Source organism: Palaemon carinicauda, chromosome 31 (assembly GCF_036898095.1).
Source record: "Palaemon carinicauda isolate YSFRI2023 chromosome 31, ASM3689809v2, whole genome shotgun sequence".
Taxonomy (NCBI): Eukaryota; Metazoa; Arthropoda; class Malacostraca; order Decapoda; family Palaemonidae; genus Palaemon; species Palaemon carinicauda.
In genome coordinates, this window is record NC_090755.1 from 78392735 (window position 1) to 78408273 (window position 15539).

General features: G+C 36.2%; 1 protein-coding gene across 1 annotated transcript in view; it reads left to right on the plus strand.

The window, feature by feature from the left end:
* The window catches only part of LOC137624801 (uncharacterized), a 125612-nt gene that overhangs the window by 53049 nt on the left and 57024 nt on the right, over nucleotides 1–15539 (plus strand). Inside the window, exons 2-3 of the mRNA XM_068355754.1 lie at nucleotides 175–598; nucleotides 787–2057. The gene's annotated coding sequence lies outside the window, so the exon portion shown is untranslated. The remainder of the gene's footprint in view (nucleotides 1–174; nucleotides 599–786; nucleotides 2058–15539) is intronic.

Below are 15539 nucleotides of genomic sequence, written 5' to 3' on the forward strand. Positions count from 1 at the left end.
CATGTCATATATAAACTATTAACGACATCAAAAACAAATATGTCAAAAATAAACTATAAAAAGACTCATCTTTAATCCATTTTTAATCCTATAGGCTCTTAATTATATAGCATTGCTGTTCCTTTTCCTCCCCTTATTCTGTACTGATCTGTGGATCTCTGTTTATCTTTGCAGCAGGTGTAGGCGGAGAAGCGGATCAGGCCTGACCTGAGCCCAGTAAGGAAGGAGGAGGCGCGGCAGTGCTGCCTGCCCCCTTGAAGTACCTCCCAGACCTTGGAAGTTGTCCACCCATCTCCCGCATAAAAAGGCGTCCCCAACACCCCCTAAGCAGTGACAGCAGGAGCAGACGCAGCAGCAGCCGCAGCAGAGACGGTGGAGTCCTGATGGTGGAGTTAGCTACCCTATGTTGAGCCTTCGTCTCGTCTCGACCCGTTCACTCAAACAGCCATAGACAGCTTGCATCATGTGTCGCGATAGAGATATGAACCCATAAACCAGCGAGGAAAAAAACATCCTATTTTCTTCATGTTGCCAGCCCGCAAGCGCCTACCACTGATATAGATATTCATATACAAATGATAAACGCATTTCTCTCCCAGTAAGTTAGGCTTGACTGTAAAAACTCTTTGTCGTCACGTATATATCAATATAATTCAGTGTGTGTATGTATCAAATATATAATATTGCCTGTATCACCCATAAAGCTAATTCTCTCGTAACTGCTGTTGATAACTAAAGAAAAGACTGATTTTTCTCACTCTGTTCTGCCTTCTTTCTTCGTTATAGTTCGTAACTTGTGTTTTGGCTACTGAGGCCCCTCTCCCCTTCCTGCCATTTGCACGGCCGCAACGTCAGTTCAGCTTCACCCCCCTCAACTTATTTTTACGAGTGTTGACTACAGCGAAGAAAGCAAGAACAAACACACACACACACAACGCCCTTTTGGCCTGACCAGAAAATAAAGAAAGGCAAACAGTATTTTTGGAATTTTGACGACGAGAGTCTCTTTTGGTTTAGAAATCTACGAGAAACATTTTTCTCTCTCTTTTTTTAATCTTTCTCACGGCCTTTCTTCTCTGTCACAGTTTCATTCGAAAGGGAACCGTTAATTTCTCCAACGGGATTTGCTAGGAGTATTGAATAGAAGAGACAGGTACTGGGCTTCAGTGAAAGATAAATAACAACCTAAGTATTAGCATTGCAAAGCTTCTATTTAGCGAAACACACACTTTGCTTACATGAAATTTTTTTCTTGGACATATTCGATGGTTTTGGGTGAATTCTCTTTATAAATATGTATATAATATAAAGTATAATATAAAGAATATATGACACTAGAGAAAATACGCTTTAAGAAAGTGTGATATTTAGGCAAGAGGAAAGAGGCAGTTATATGTTAAAATAAATATAAATATATATATATCTAATAGTAAGGATGTGTGTGCAAGAATGACATGAGAAGAAAAAGGACGAATTGAGGCCTATTAATTCTTTGAACTTAGCATTGTAAGCAGAAAAAAAAAATCTCTACACTTCATTTTGCCGTAGATAAAGGGAGAGACGAGGAGAGAACTCTTTGAGAGGATTGCAAAGCTCAAAAGCATATGTTGTTTCAACTAGAAATTCTTTTGGAAGAAAACCTGTGGGTATTTGGTTAGGTTAAAGCATTGGTTAACGCAGCAATAGATTCAATATGTTCCAGTGGTTCTTCAAGCCATAAGACTTTTTCGATCTGTCAAGTTACCCTTAAGAGTCTTTAGAAGCAGCCTTTTTTACATCAAACAGCCAAGGAATTAAAGGAAGAAGTCAAAAGTAGATTGAAAAGCACAGAAATAATATTTCAAGAAAGTTAGATTGCCCAACAAGTCCATTGAGTGACTGACAAGTCTGTAGAAAAGAAAAATTACAGGTGACACTTAATCTCGACCCAGAACTATTAGTATGTGACATTTTAAACTGTGAATTACAGTGCCAAGTTTAATTCATCTTCCCATTATCTCCAACCACTACGTACAACTCAAGGAATCCTCTTGTCTTCGCCTGCAGCCTTTACAAGAGTGAGTATACGATTATCATCAGTTCGTATCAATTTGTTGTAATGTTTCATATGAAATTTAAATTCATTACGGTAAGGTCCTTGATGTTTTATGTATGAAAATTTTAAAGTTACTCTTAAAATTGTTAATCCCTATTTATTTCACATTTAGATTTTATTGTATGAAAGTGTTACGCTTTGTATTAAAGGTTAAAATGATACTAAATGGTGTGAGTGTACAGATATGATTGAATGATTTTCGTTATATAGCGCTGAATGGCCTCTGATGCCCCAGTGCTTGGCTTAATGCCTAAATCCTATATTCAATTCAATTCAATTCTTGAAATTGTTTGGACCCATTAAGATATTCACCCCTTTATATTTTATATCCGATGTTATTTTTGAAAGTAAAGATAGTGGTACTAGTAGTAGTAATCAAGAGTTATTGGAATAGCTGAGTATATTTGTATGTTATTTGACTTTTGTAACCCAGTGTATATTAGTGAGGTTTATTTACATCCGGAATGTTACTTGATAACGAGGGTTACGAGGGACGAGAGTTATAGATCTAATGTAGCTCCTTTATCAATAATACGTAGATGCCAATTTACTTCTGAATCTCCTTTGTGCTCAAGTCTTAACCTAGCTGATTTGTTATGGTAAATTTAGACTTTTTCATCTTCAGAATTTAATGTGCTATAAGAAATTTCCAAGCCCATAACACGAGGAATACCCCGTGATTTTTATTTATTCTATTTCGAATGAGTTTGAAATTGTCATTTTTTTCTGGTTTCCCGGTTGATGATAAATAGATATATTATCATTTGATTGAGATGGCTGGTGAAATGGAAACGAGGCCATTTGCTTCAATAGGCGTAGGAAGAGATGAGGATGAGATATAAAAGTTAGTTCAGCTAGAAAACATTAAAAGGACATTTGTCAAATAATGTTAGGAACTTGAGCAACTGCTTAGACGCTTGAAAATGCCAGATTAAAAAAAAAAAATGGTTGATATAAGTCGGAGGGCTTAAATGATAATTATCCATACATACACGAGTTTACTGTTCATTAGAATTTAAGAGCCACGTTCGCAAACTAGTATATAAAGCAATTGTTTTAATGTCACATAGGAATACTTTTGTTATTGGAGTTCAATAAGAAGAGTCCCTGATACATAACCCATGCCAGACAACGCCATGCCTAATTCACGGTTATATATTTATGATTACACACTGCATGTACTGTAGAGTTGAGAGTAATTTCATTAAATTGAATAAGGACGACCTTTTTGGCCTTGGGAAAGACAATGTGATTTAGAGATATCTTTCAATATTTCAACACTGATAAAGAAGTCTTTTCTTCAGTATTAAGGTTTATAAAGTCGGGTAGATATCTGATAAGTTCTCTTCTATCTTGGGATCATGGATTCATACATGATTTTGTTATCTTATCTCTTGGCGTCAAGCCAGTTTATCTTTGAAATTGCAAGCTAAATTCCATCCTATGAACTTTAGGATCAGGGGTCTTTTTATTATAGTTCTCAAACGTAACAAAATGTGCTGTGTAATTCGACAAGGGACTATGTTTTTTTTGACACGTGTTGCGTGGGGTGAGTAAAAAGTTGTATTATTACCTCTGAGAAAGGTTATATTTTCGAGTCGGTTCAATTATTATTATTATTATTATTATTATTATTATTATTATTATTATTATTATTATTATTACATGCTAAGCTATAACCCTAGTTGGAAAAGCAAGAAGCTATAAGCTCAAGGTCTCAAACACGGAAAACTATCTCAGTGGGGAAAGGAAACAAGGAAATAAATAAATTACGAAGAAGTGGTAAACATTCAGAACTAGATATTTTTAGAACAATATCAACATTAGAATAGATATTTCATATATAAACTATAAAAACAAAGCAAATAAGAGGAAGAGCAATAAGATAACACAGCATGCTCGAGTGCACCCCCAAGCAAGAGAACTCTAATCCAAGACAGTGGAAGGCCATGGTACAAAAGCTACGGCACATCTCAAGGCTAAGAACAATGGTTTGATTTTGGAGTGACCTTTTCCTGGAAGAGCTGCTCACCATAGCTAAAGTCTCTTCTACCCTTACCAAGAAGAAAATAGTCACGGAACAATAACATTGCAGTAGTTAACCCCTTGAGCGAAGAAGAATTGTTTGGTAATCTCAAGTGTTGTCAGTTGTATGAGGACAGAGGAGAATCATAAAAAATATGGTCTATGTGTAGGCAAGGGAAAATGATCCGTAACCAGAGAGAGGGATGTAATTTTTGTAATGTCTAGCCAATCAAAAGACTCAATGGCGAGCGGTAGTATCTCAACGAGTGGCTGGTGCCCTGAACAACCTACAATCTAGGCATGTATGTTGGGAGTGGATGCCAAATATGATCTTGGATAGTATACTTTGTTTTCTAATATTAATTACTCTTGTTTTATTAAATATATGTGTTTGATGTGGTTGTCGTAAGAGTAAAATAGGTACAGTGAACAAAGTAGCTCGTACGACGAGTAACCACACGTACCAACCCTACCGAGAATATGGCTTCTTCTTCTTTAGATTGCCCGGAGCTTCTCTCCGGACAGGGGCTTTTTGACGGTGTGTCCAGCCCCTAGGTGGTTTCCCCGGCGGGTAGGTGTGGTGGTTGCAGATCAGCGGGGCCTGGAAGCATATTTTTTTCCTTTTCCCTAGTTAGGGGCGAGAAGAGAGGTTTTATAGTGGTAGGGGAAAGGCTGTATAGTAGAGAGTCCCAGTGAGAAGGAGAGGAAAAGGAGGGTTTTCAGTGGGAGAAGAAAGAAGCAGTTTTAAGTGTAAGTACTTATTGGTGCTTGAGAATGGCTGATCAGGTAGCTTGCGTTATTCTGTTCACTTTGCCATTTTTATCACCACACTCTAACTACACAAGCTATACTATTTGCCGAGTCAAAAAAAATACGTGGATTAGATTTATCTTTAATTTCGATAGGTATACCGACAGGAAAATATTCTCATTTTCATTCACAGCGTTTGATGTAAAAAGTGTTGTCATTTTACAAGTGACTATAGGCGCCGCAAAGAGTCCGGGCGAAATAAGCCCCGCCCCATGAGGACGTCATAGCCAATCACGTTGTCTCCCACTTTAGTAGCGGTCACATTAAATCCCTTAACAAATTTCAAATTATAATTGTAGTTGTGTAACCATGTATCTCCAATAGGTGATGTCGATTAAATTCATGAGACCAACTGTACCAGAGTTAAGTGGCTTGAAACTAAGCAACATTTTTTGAAGCATCGTAAAAAAAAATTTTTCTCTGGGTTACGTATCCCCAATTGAAAGTCAAGAGAGTAAAGATAAAGTGCTTTTATTTATATAAATAAAACAATTGTAGCGTCCATGCCTTTGATATTAAATAGATTATTGTTTATCGCCTAGTGACATTAGACCTTTGAAGCTTAATTTAATGCTAAAAGGGTGAAGTTTTCTCTACAATATTTTATCTTGAGGAAATTTTTGTCCCCATCGTGAGTACTTTTATGTCGAAATTACGAATTATATATAATTGAGATGGAAATAGGTATGAATTGTATTTGCCAGGTCAGAGTCCTCTCTCTCTCTCTCTCTCTCTCTCTCTCTCTCTCTCTCTCTCTCTCTCTCTCTCTCTCTCTCTCTCTCTCTCTACATATATATATATATATATATATATATATATATATATATATATATATATATATATATATATATATATAATGTGTGTGTATATATTTATATATGTATATAAAATGTATGTGTATGTGGCTACCCCCCAAAATTGGGGGAAGTGCCTTGGTATATGTATGTATGTATATATATATATATATATATATATATATATATATATATATATATATATATATATATATATATATATATATATATATATATATATATATATATATATATATATATATATACATTATATATATATATATATATATATATATAATGTATATATATATATATATATATATATATATATATATATATATATATATATATATATATATATATATATATATATATATATATGCTTTCTTTCCTGAAATATTATTACTTCAATTAAAAATTGCGTTAATCTTACAAATTGGAATTATAGTACGCTCTCTTAGATCTTAGGTCAACCAACGATGTAATACAAAGCAAGAACTTACTCTTGTCGTCGAGAGAAATGTCCTCTGACGTATCCTCTTTGCATCTACTCCTGATATTTTTTTCAAACGATCCGAATTGTTGTGAAAATGGCATATTGTAGGAGCCACCATGTCCAACCACCAGTCCCAACCGGGTTATTTATGGCTATAGCAACTCGAAAACACGACGGCTTGACAAGCAAAGAAGAATGCTTTGCGCAAGGCAGGTCGTGGAGACAAACGTATGCCACTCCTCACATTTTTGGCCCTTGCTTTAAGATGGCACTTGCTTTGTGTAACATTTTTTTTTCTTCAGCGTTGTGCTAACCTGTGGGCACTTCAAGTTGTTTTCTCAAGTTGCAGCCTTGGTAGAAAATGTTGCCTCGTTAAAGTTGCTTTTGGCTCGTACTAAACATTAAGTTGCTGCATGTTTTCAGAAAACTTGCTGGTACTAAACATTAAGTTGCTGCATGTTTTCAGAAAACTTGCTGGTACTAAACATTAAGTTGCTGCATGATTTCAGAAAACTTGCTGGAACTAAACATTAAGTTGCTGCATGTTTTCAGAAAACTTGCTGGTACTAAACATTAAGTTGCTGCATATTTTCAGAAAACTTGCTGGTACTAAACATTAAGATGCTGCATATTTTCAGAAAACTTGCTGGTACTAAACATTAAGTTGCTGCATGTTTTCAGAAAACTTGCTGGTACTAAACATTAAGGTGCTGCATGTTTTCAGAAAACTTGCTGGTACTAAACATTAAGTTGCTGCATGTTTTCAGAAAACTTGCTGGTACTAAACATTAAGTTGCTGCATGATTTCAGAAAATTTGCTGGTACTAAACATTAAGTTGATGCATGTTTTCAGAAAACTTGCTGGTACTCAACATTAAGTTGCTGCATGTTTTCAGAAAACTTGCTGGTACTAAACATTAAATTGCTTCATGTTTTCAGAAAACTTGCTGGTACTAAACATTAAGTTGCTGCATTTTTTTTTCAGAAAACTTGCTGGTACTAAACATTAAGTTGCTGCATGTTTTCAGAAAACTTGCTGGTACTCAACATTAAGTTGCTGCATATTTTCAGAAAACTTGCTGGTACTCAACATTAAGTTGCTGCATGTTTTCAGAATACTTGCTGGTACTAAACATTAAGTTGCTGCATGTTTTCAGAAAACTTGCTGGTACTAAACATTAAGTTGCTGCATGTTTTCAGAAAACTTGCTGGTACTAAACATTAAGTTGCTGCATGTTTTCAGAAAACTTGCTGGTACTAAACATTAAGTTGCTGCATTTTTTTTTCAGAAAACTTACTGGTACTAAACATTAAGTTGCTGCATGTTTTCAGAAAACTTGCTGGTACTAAACATTAAGTTGCTGCATGTTTTCAGAAAACTTGCTGGTACTAAACATTAAGTTGCTGCATGTTTTCAGAAAATTTGCTGGTACTAAACAGTAAGTTGCTGCATGTTTTCAGAAAACTTGCTGGTACTAAACATTAAGGTGCTGCATGTTTTCAGAAAACTTGCTGGTACTAAACATTGAGTTGCTGCATGTTTTCAGAAAACTTGCTGGTACTAAACTGCTGCATGTTTTCAGAAAACTTGCTGGTACTAAACATTAAGTTTCTGCATGTTTTCAGAAAACTTGCTGGTACTAAACATTAAGATGCTGCATGTTTTCAGAAAACTTGCTGGTACTCAACATTAAGTTGATGCATGTTTTCAGAAAACTTGCTGATACTAAACATTAAGTTGCTGCATGATTTCAGAAAATTTGCTGGTACTAAACATTAAGTTGCTGCATGTTTTCAGAAAACTTGCTGGTACTCAACATTAAGTTGCTGCATGTTTTCAGAAAACTTGCTGGTACTAAACATTAAATTGCTTCATGTTTTCAGAAAACTTGCTGGTACTAAACATTAAGTTGCTGCATGTTTTCAAAAAACGTTGCTCGTACCTTGCTGTAAATATTAAGTTGCTGCCACGTTATAAAGTTGCTAGTGCCTCGCAGTAAGCTTCACAATGTAGCAGACCCAGTAAAGTTGTTCGTGCTTCGTAGGAAATCTGATTGTAATTTTGCAAAGTTAAGTTGCTTATGCCTAGGATTAAAATTAATCAGGTTGCTGCTTTTTTAATCGTCTTTTCTAATATACAATCAATAAATAGAATATATATATATATATATATATATATATATATATATATATATATATATATATATATATATATATATATATATACACTGTATATATATATATGGATATAAATTCATTATAAATATGTATAGTGTATATATTTGCATATATATACATACATAAATAGATACACATTCACTATAGATATGCATATATGTATTGGCTATATATTTGTATATATATACATATATATATATACATATATATATATACAAACACACACTCTCTCTCTCTCTCTCTCTCTCTCTCTCTCTCTCTCTCTCTCTCTCTCTCTCTCTCTTATATATATATATATATATATATATATATATATATATATATATATATATATATATATATATATATATATATGTACACATATATACACACATGTATATATAGCTCTATTGGATGACATGAATAATAATGACATTGTCGAAAGGTGATGGAGTCTTTGCCGATGGATTGATATTTCAAGATGTTTCTCGTACCAAATCCTTCTTTATATAGTTAATACCAAATCCTTTATAAATTTATACATTTTATTTATTTTTTTATTTTATGTGTTTTTGGTCTTATGAAATTTAAACTAAAGCCTAAATTGTGGCTATAAATTCAATTTTTTTCTTTATAAGTTGTGAAAGCAATCGGGAGTTCTGTTTTTATTCGGCTATATCTAGCAGTACCAGCTGAACTCGGCTGAGTCCCTGGTTTAGGCTGGAGGAACTTAGAGAGTAGAGGTCCCCTTTTTTGTTTTTGTTTCTTGTTGATGTCGGCTACCCCCCAAAATTGGGGGAAGTGCCTTTGGTATATGTATGTATGTATATCTCTCAAGTCTGTATGTTCAATTGTGAATTACAGTAGTGATTCGTTATTCTGTTTTAAATCTGTGTGACCGATCTTTGGTATCTCTGATAAAGTAGCTCATCAAGGTCATGCTATTGTGTTCACCATCTGTCTCGGGAAGATGCCTCACGCTTTCGCTTTTCACGTTATTTCACTCAGGTCAGTTCGCGGAGGGTGACTCTACCCTATAGTCAATTTCTTTTAGCAATGCATATTTGCACCGACTCGCAGCAGTGCCCTTTTAGCTCAGGAAAGTTTCCGGATCGCTGATTGGTTGGACAAGATCATTCTAACCAATCAGCGATCAGGAAAGTTTTCCGAGCTAAAAGGGCATCGCCGCGAGTCGGTGCAAATCTGCATCGCTAAAAGAATTGACTATAGTTGGATCTGCATCTTTGCCCCCCCCCCCCCCCCCTTTGCTGATTAATGGGTCGGTTGTCTGATGCGCCATCTGCAGTCTTGTATCAGAGGCAACATCTTCCACCATAAGGCCTATTGGGGTCCATTAATACACTTCGTAGGGGTTAGTGCCTACAGGCTGTTTGTGCACTTCAAGTGGTACACTGCAGGCATTACTGAAAGGTCATAGCAGCGTCCTTTTGGCCCCTAGCTGGACTCTCTTTTTAGCCTTCTACTATCCCCGTTGGCCTTTCCTGTTTTCTATCCTGCTGTTCAGCCTCTTAACTTTTACTTGAAACTACAAACGTGGGGTTTCCCCCAATTTTACATGGTCGCTGAATGGCCTCCCGGGCCCCAGTGCAAGATGCTTTAGTCCAATCTCATAAAACCGAAAGGAAAATTTACTGTTATGACATTTTCATCCTTAGCGATTATTTGCCAATGATAGAAACAGTGATATGTTGTGACAACTGTCAAAAGGGTATTTGATCATAAGCATGGATTGCAGTGGCCATTGAAATCCCCTTTAAATTTCACAACGTCGTATTACTGGTTATTTTTATTCTTTTTTGGTGGGGTGGGGGGGGGGGAATCTTCCTCCTCCCAGATACACTGATGTTCCAGGGGTCACTGGCCTTTGCAGAAAGAGCGATTTAAAGAGGGACAACTCTGATGAATTTTGGGGCCAGATCGCTCTTTCTCAGTCCCTTGCAAAGAGAGAGAGAGAGAGAGAGAGAGAGAGAGAGAGAGAGAGAGAGAGAGAGATTCTCTAGCAACCAAAACAAATCTTGATACAAATTCTATTTTCTCATGGTTTTCACTGACGATGAATCTCTTCCATCCCAAGGGCAAAGAGAGAGAGAGAGAGAGAGAGAGAGAGAGAGAGAGAGAGAGAGAGAGAGAGAGAGATCTAGCTAGCTAGCTGCCGGTCCAGCATTTCTTCTTTAGGGTACTAGAAAAGGTAGAAACTACGTCTGTGCCCTGTTCACAATCAAAGCAGATTGTGCTCGCTGCAGATTTAGGTCTTTTGTTCAATGGCTGTCAATTATGTTCCGCTTTGATTGTTCCTTTATACCTGTATTCTTTTTTCTTTTGTGTGTGTGCAGAAAGATTTTTCTTTTATGTGTGTGTGTAGAGAGAGGAGAGAGAGAGAGAGAGAGAGAGAGAGAGAGAGAGAGAGAGAGAGAGAGAGAGAGAGAGAGAGAGAGAGAGAGATTCTCTAGCAACCAAAACAAATCGTGATATAAATTCTATTTTTTATGATTTTTATTGATCGAGAGAGAGAGAGAGAGAGAGAGAGAGAGAGAGAGAGAGGAGAGAGAGAGAGAGAGATTCTCTATCAACCAAAACAAATCATGATAAAAATTCTATTTTTTCCATGATTTTAAAACTGACAAGCAGACGAGAGAGAGAGAGAGAGAGAGAGAGAGAGAGAGATGAGAGAGAGAGAGAGAGAGAGAGAGAGGTCGATAAGTCTTTTTAAAGTTCATTTGCCAGCCCAGGGTGCAAGACGACTCGCTCCACTGTTGACTGACCTCCAAAGGGGAACTTGTGCATTGTTGCTCGAGAGAGAGAGAGAGAGAGAGAGAGAGAGAGAGAGAGAGAGAGAGAGGAGAGAGAGACTCCCTTCCTGAAATTGGGTTAATGGAAAATTGGGTGATGTATCCCTTCTCTTTATGGTTGCTCTTTCACACACTTTCCGGCAATTTTTTGTGTCCACCCTTCTCTCAATGGTTGTCGCTTTATATCGGCAACATCATGTTGTTTATTACTTGGTCTCGCTCACACATAAATAAACGCCGTATGGACGCTAAATACATAGACGATTAAAAAAAAACTTGACCAACTATAATCTTTAATCCCTTGTTCATAAAGCTTCTAGCTAAGGCTAATAGTTTCCCATGCTGACAATACTCATACCACATGCATTTGCAGTCACTTCCTATTGCTTAAGTAACAAAATACAATGAAGGTGTTTTTGTCCAATCAATAATTGATGAAGTGCATATCACATTGATTGATGATGTCATTCTGCGTCATAATATAAACGATTCTATTTATTTCGAATAAAGGTCGATGTGACTCGAAATACGAGTAGTAGGATGAATGAAAGTTGAGGTCCCCTTCACGTAAAGGGAGGAATTGTTGTTATTAGGGGAAACTAGAAGTGTTTAAAGGATTTCAAGACTCGAAATACGAGTAATAGGATGAATGAAAGTTGAGGTCCCCTTCACGTAAAGGGAGGAATTGTTGTTATTAGGAAACTAGAAGTGTTTAAAGGATTTCAAGACTCGAAATACGAGTAATAGGATGAATGAAAGTTGAGGTCCCCTTCACGTAAAGGGAGGAATTGTTGTTATTAGGGGAAACTAGAAGTGTTTAAAGGATTTCAAGACTCGAAATACGAGTAGTAGGATGAATGAAAGTTGAGGTCCCCTTCACGTAAAGGGAGGAATTGTTGTTATTAGGGGAAACTAGAAGTGTTTGAAGGATTTCAAAGCATGGTAGTCGAGTGAAAGAAAGTCACTGAGCAGGATTAATATTTGTAGATGTCAAAAAGTAGTTTGCATTCATTTTTTTTTTCATTTCAAATTTTCTTTTGTTTTATGAATGTGGATTAGTATGAAGGTTAGATTCTAGCTTCTGTGAATTCATGAATTCACTTTAAATGAGGCTTTGAGATTAATTTCACTTTGAAAGTAATATCAATTGAACGTCAAAATATTGATTAATTTCACTTTGAAAGTAATATCAATTGAACGTCAAAATATTGATTAATTTCACTTTGAAAGTAATATTTATTGAACGTCACAATTTTGATTAATTTCAATTTGAAAGTAATATTTATTGAACGTCACAGTTTTGATTAATTTCACTTTGAAAATAATATATAGTGAGCTTCACAATTTTTTCTTATATAGATTAATTCCAATGAGAGAGAGAGAGAGAGAGAGAGAGAGAGAGAGAGAGAGAGAGAGAGAGAGAGAGAGAGAGAGAGAGAGAGAGAGAGAGAGAGAGAGAGAATCTTTGTGGCCTTCGTCTTTCTAGTGACGGTTTGGGTCAGCGGTCAACATCTCTGCTGAGGTCACAATTCTTTTTGGCCCACCTCATCAATTTTGGGGGTCGCTTAGCTCAGCACTATGCAACGTGGCGTGATAGTGTATCGGCGTTGGCATCATAAGTTTAGACTTGCGGGGCAAATCTCAGCATCATACGTCTAAGAAAAAAAAAAACATTAATTCAAGAATTAGCATTAATTCGATATCAAGAATAGCAATAATGTGGCAGCTTTCAAGAAAAACCTGAAGACTTTATCTTTTTAGAAAGTGTTATAATAGTGACCTGAAAACTATTAAGCCTGAATACAAATGCTAGCGATATAACTGATAACGATACAGAGCAAAATATTAACTGGAAAGAAATTATTTTTCACACACCAAGGCCCGCCCGAACAGACCTTTAGTGTTTGATGGAGGGCGAGAAATAAACCCGTAAAAGTAAAGTAAGTAATAAAATTTATATAGCTCCTGGGATGTGAAGTTACAGGTTGGTTGTCGTGTGTTAGGCTAAGAAATAATTTGATAATGAAATCCGTATTATTAATTTAGTCCAAAAAAAAAGGTAAATTTTTTTTATAGCCGATAGGAAAAAGATGAGTGAAAGAAGAGTGAGGACATGTAGGTCCTAGCTGCCCAACCATGGTAGGGAAGTTTGAAAAAGTTAACTAATACTAAGAGTTGTGTGGTTCAACCACAATTTTATTCATGTTAAGGTACTTTTTTTATGGTGTTAAGTTATTGTAATACAATAATTGTTTATTTTCATTTACATTTTGTTTTCTGGTATCCTTGGCTACCGGTGTATTATTTTTTCTTTATGTTAAAGTTAATCCTTGTGAATTTTGCAAAATGGTAGGCTTGGGAAGATCTAGAGGGCTTTATAGTGAGATTTATATTTCTCCTATTGATTGATGCTGTGTTTCTAGCCTAATAAGTATATCTAAAGCTAGGTAAATTGATATTAACAGTTCTTCATGAAAATAGATATTTCAGAATCTATATAAAGGTGGAAGTCATCTTTAGTGTCTTGACTACGGCACTTAGTGTCAAGTCACTAAAGATACAACTTCACCTGAGAGATAAATATAATCTACATCCTCATGGCTGGTTGACTTTCTCCTATTCATGGCGATGACATTCAGATATTTATTTTAGGCCGACTCTAACCTTGATCAATTTTTTTTTTTATTATACATGTTTAATTTAATTACCACGTGCATTATATACTCTGTAAAAGATTAAAGTTTGCTCATTATTATTATTATTATTATTACTATCCAAGCTACAACCCTAGTTGGAAAAGCAAGATGCTATAAGCCCAGGGGCTCCAACAGGGAAAAATAGCCCAGTGAGGAAAGGAAATAAGGAAATAAATAAATGAAGAGAACAAATTAACAATAAATCATTCTAAAATAAGTAACAACGTCAAAACAGACATGTCATATATAAACTATTAACAACATCAAAACAAATATGTGGGACATTGAAAATATCTCAGTAGGACAATGCCTTCTGACCGTATATGCGTATGATCAGCGCCCAAGCCACCTCTCCATCCAAGCTAGGACCAGGGAGGGCCAGGCATTGGCTGCCCATGACTTGACTGGTAGATCTATAGGCTCTACCAAACCCCCCTCCCCCCATCCCTAGTTCATAAGGATGATGAGGTTACACCCGCTGCTAGAAACTATCGAGCTTTAGCCGGTCTCGAATACCAGCCGAATAGATTGCTAGGCATGGAAGTTTCCAATGGGCTACCACAGGTTTTTTAGCCCATAATGATGACCCGTCGAATTAAGATTCATTGCGTTTTGGGTAAGGGGAAATATTTATGATATAGATTCACACGTCCAGAATGTAAGATAATAACAACATGGCAACAGAAAATCTAACAACAAAGGCGACAACCATTTTGATTAATGTGAGCAATGTTAAGAGGGCAATAATACCAACGCAAATTTGTTAAAATATAACATTGATACTGAGTACTTTATTTCTGATATATATCGTCGTCGACTCTCACAGCTTGATGTGTTTCATTGGTAAATACAACCTTGCTATTCCTTAGGATCCCTTTAGATGTATTTGTCTAATCCTCAGTGTTAATTTCTGGTTCTCCCTGGTCCTACCGTTGGTGGCCAGGGATCTCGGTGATGACAATGACCAGATGTTCGACAACATGGCAATATCATCACCTGTTCCTTGACTTTGCTACTCATGAGTGACTTTAAGCCCCATATACATTTTATAACCTTTAACGATAAGATATATTTCATTTAAATTTGATAAATAGTCCTTTGTATGAGATTTTTTTTTTATTGGTAGGAATGGAATAAAACATCTGAATGGCCTCCTTTGGCTAAAATGAAAATTTTACTAAAATCACAAATACACAGTCCCGCTTATAATGGCATCCTCTAGCTCTTGGTGGATATAGAAAAGTAGTGTTGCCGTTTTACTGGGTCAAAGTTAAAGGAAGATAGGTCGGTGGAAGCGATAGGCTTGAATTTTTCAAGTCGGTTCCGCGCCTATGACACACACACACACACTCTCTCTCTCTCTCTCTCTCTCTCTCTCTCTCTCTCTCTCTCTCTCTCTCCTCTCTCTCTCTCTCCTCTGACACGCACAAGGACCCTCTATTCTCTCTTGTCTTTGTGTTCCCACAATTCCTTCTTCGAAAACCAGTTGGTCACTGTGTGCCTTTGTGTTCCTGGAATTTAGTTATCTTAAGATGCTAGATGTGATGGATATGAATATTTATATACATCTCTCTCTCTCTCTCTCTCTCTCTCTCTCTCTCTCTCTCTCTCTCTCTCTCTCTCTCTCTCTCTCTCTCTCTATATATATATATATAT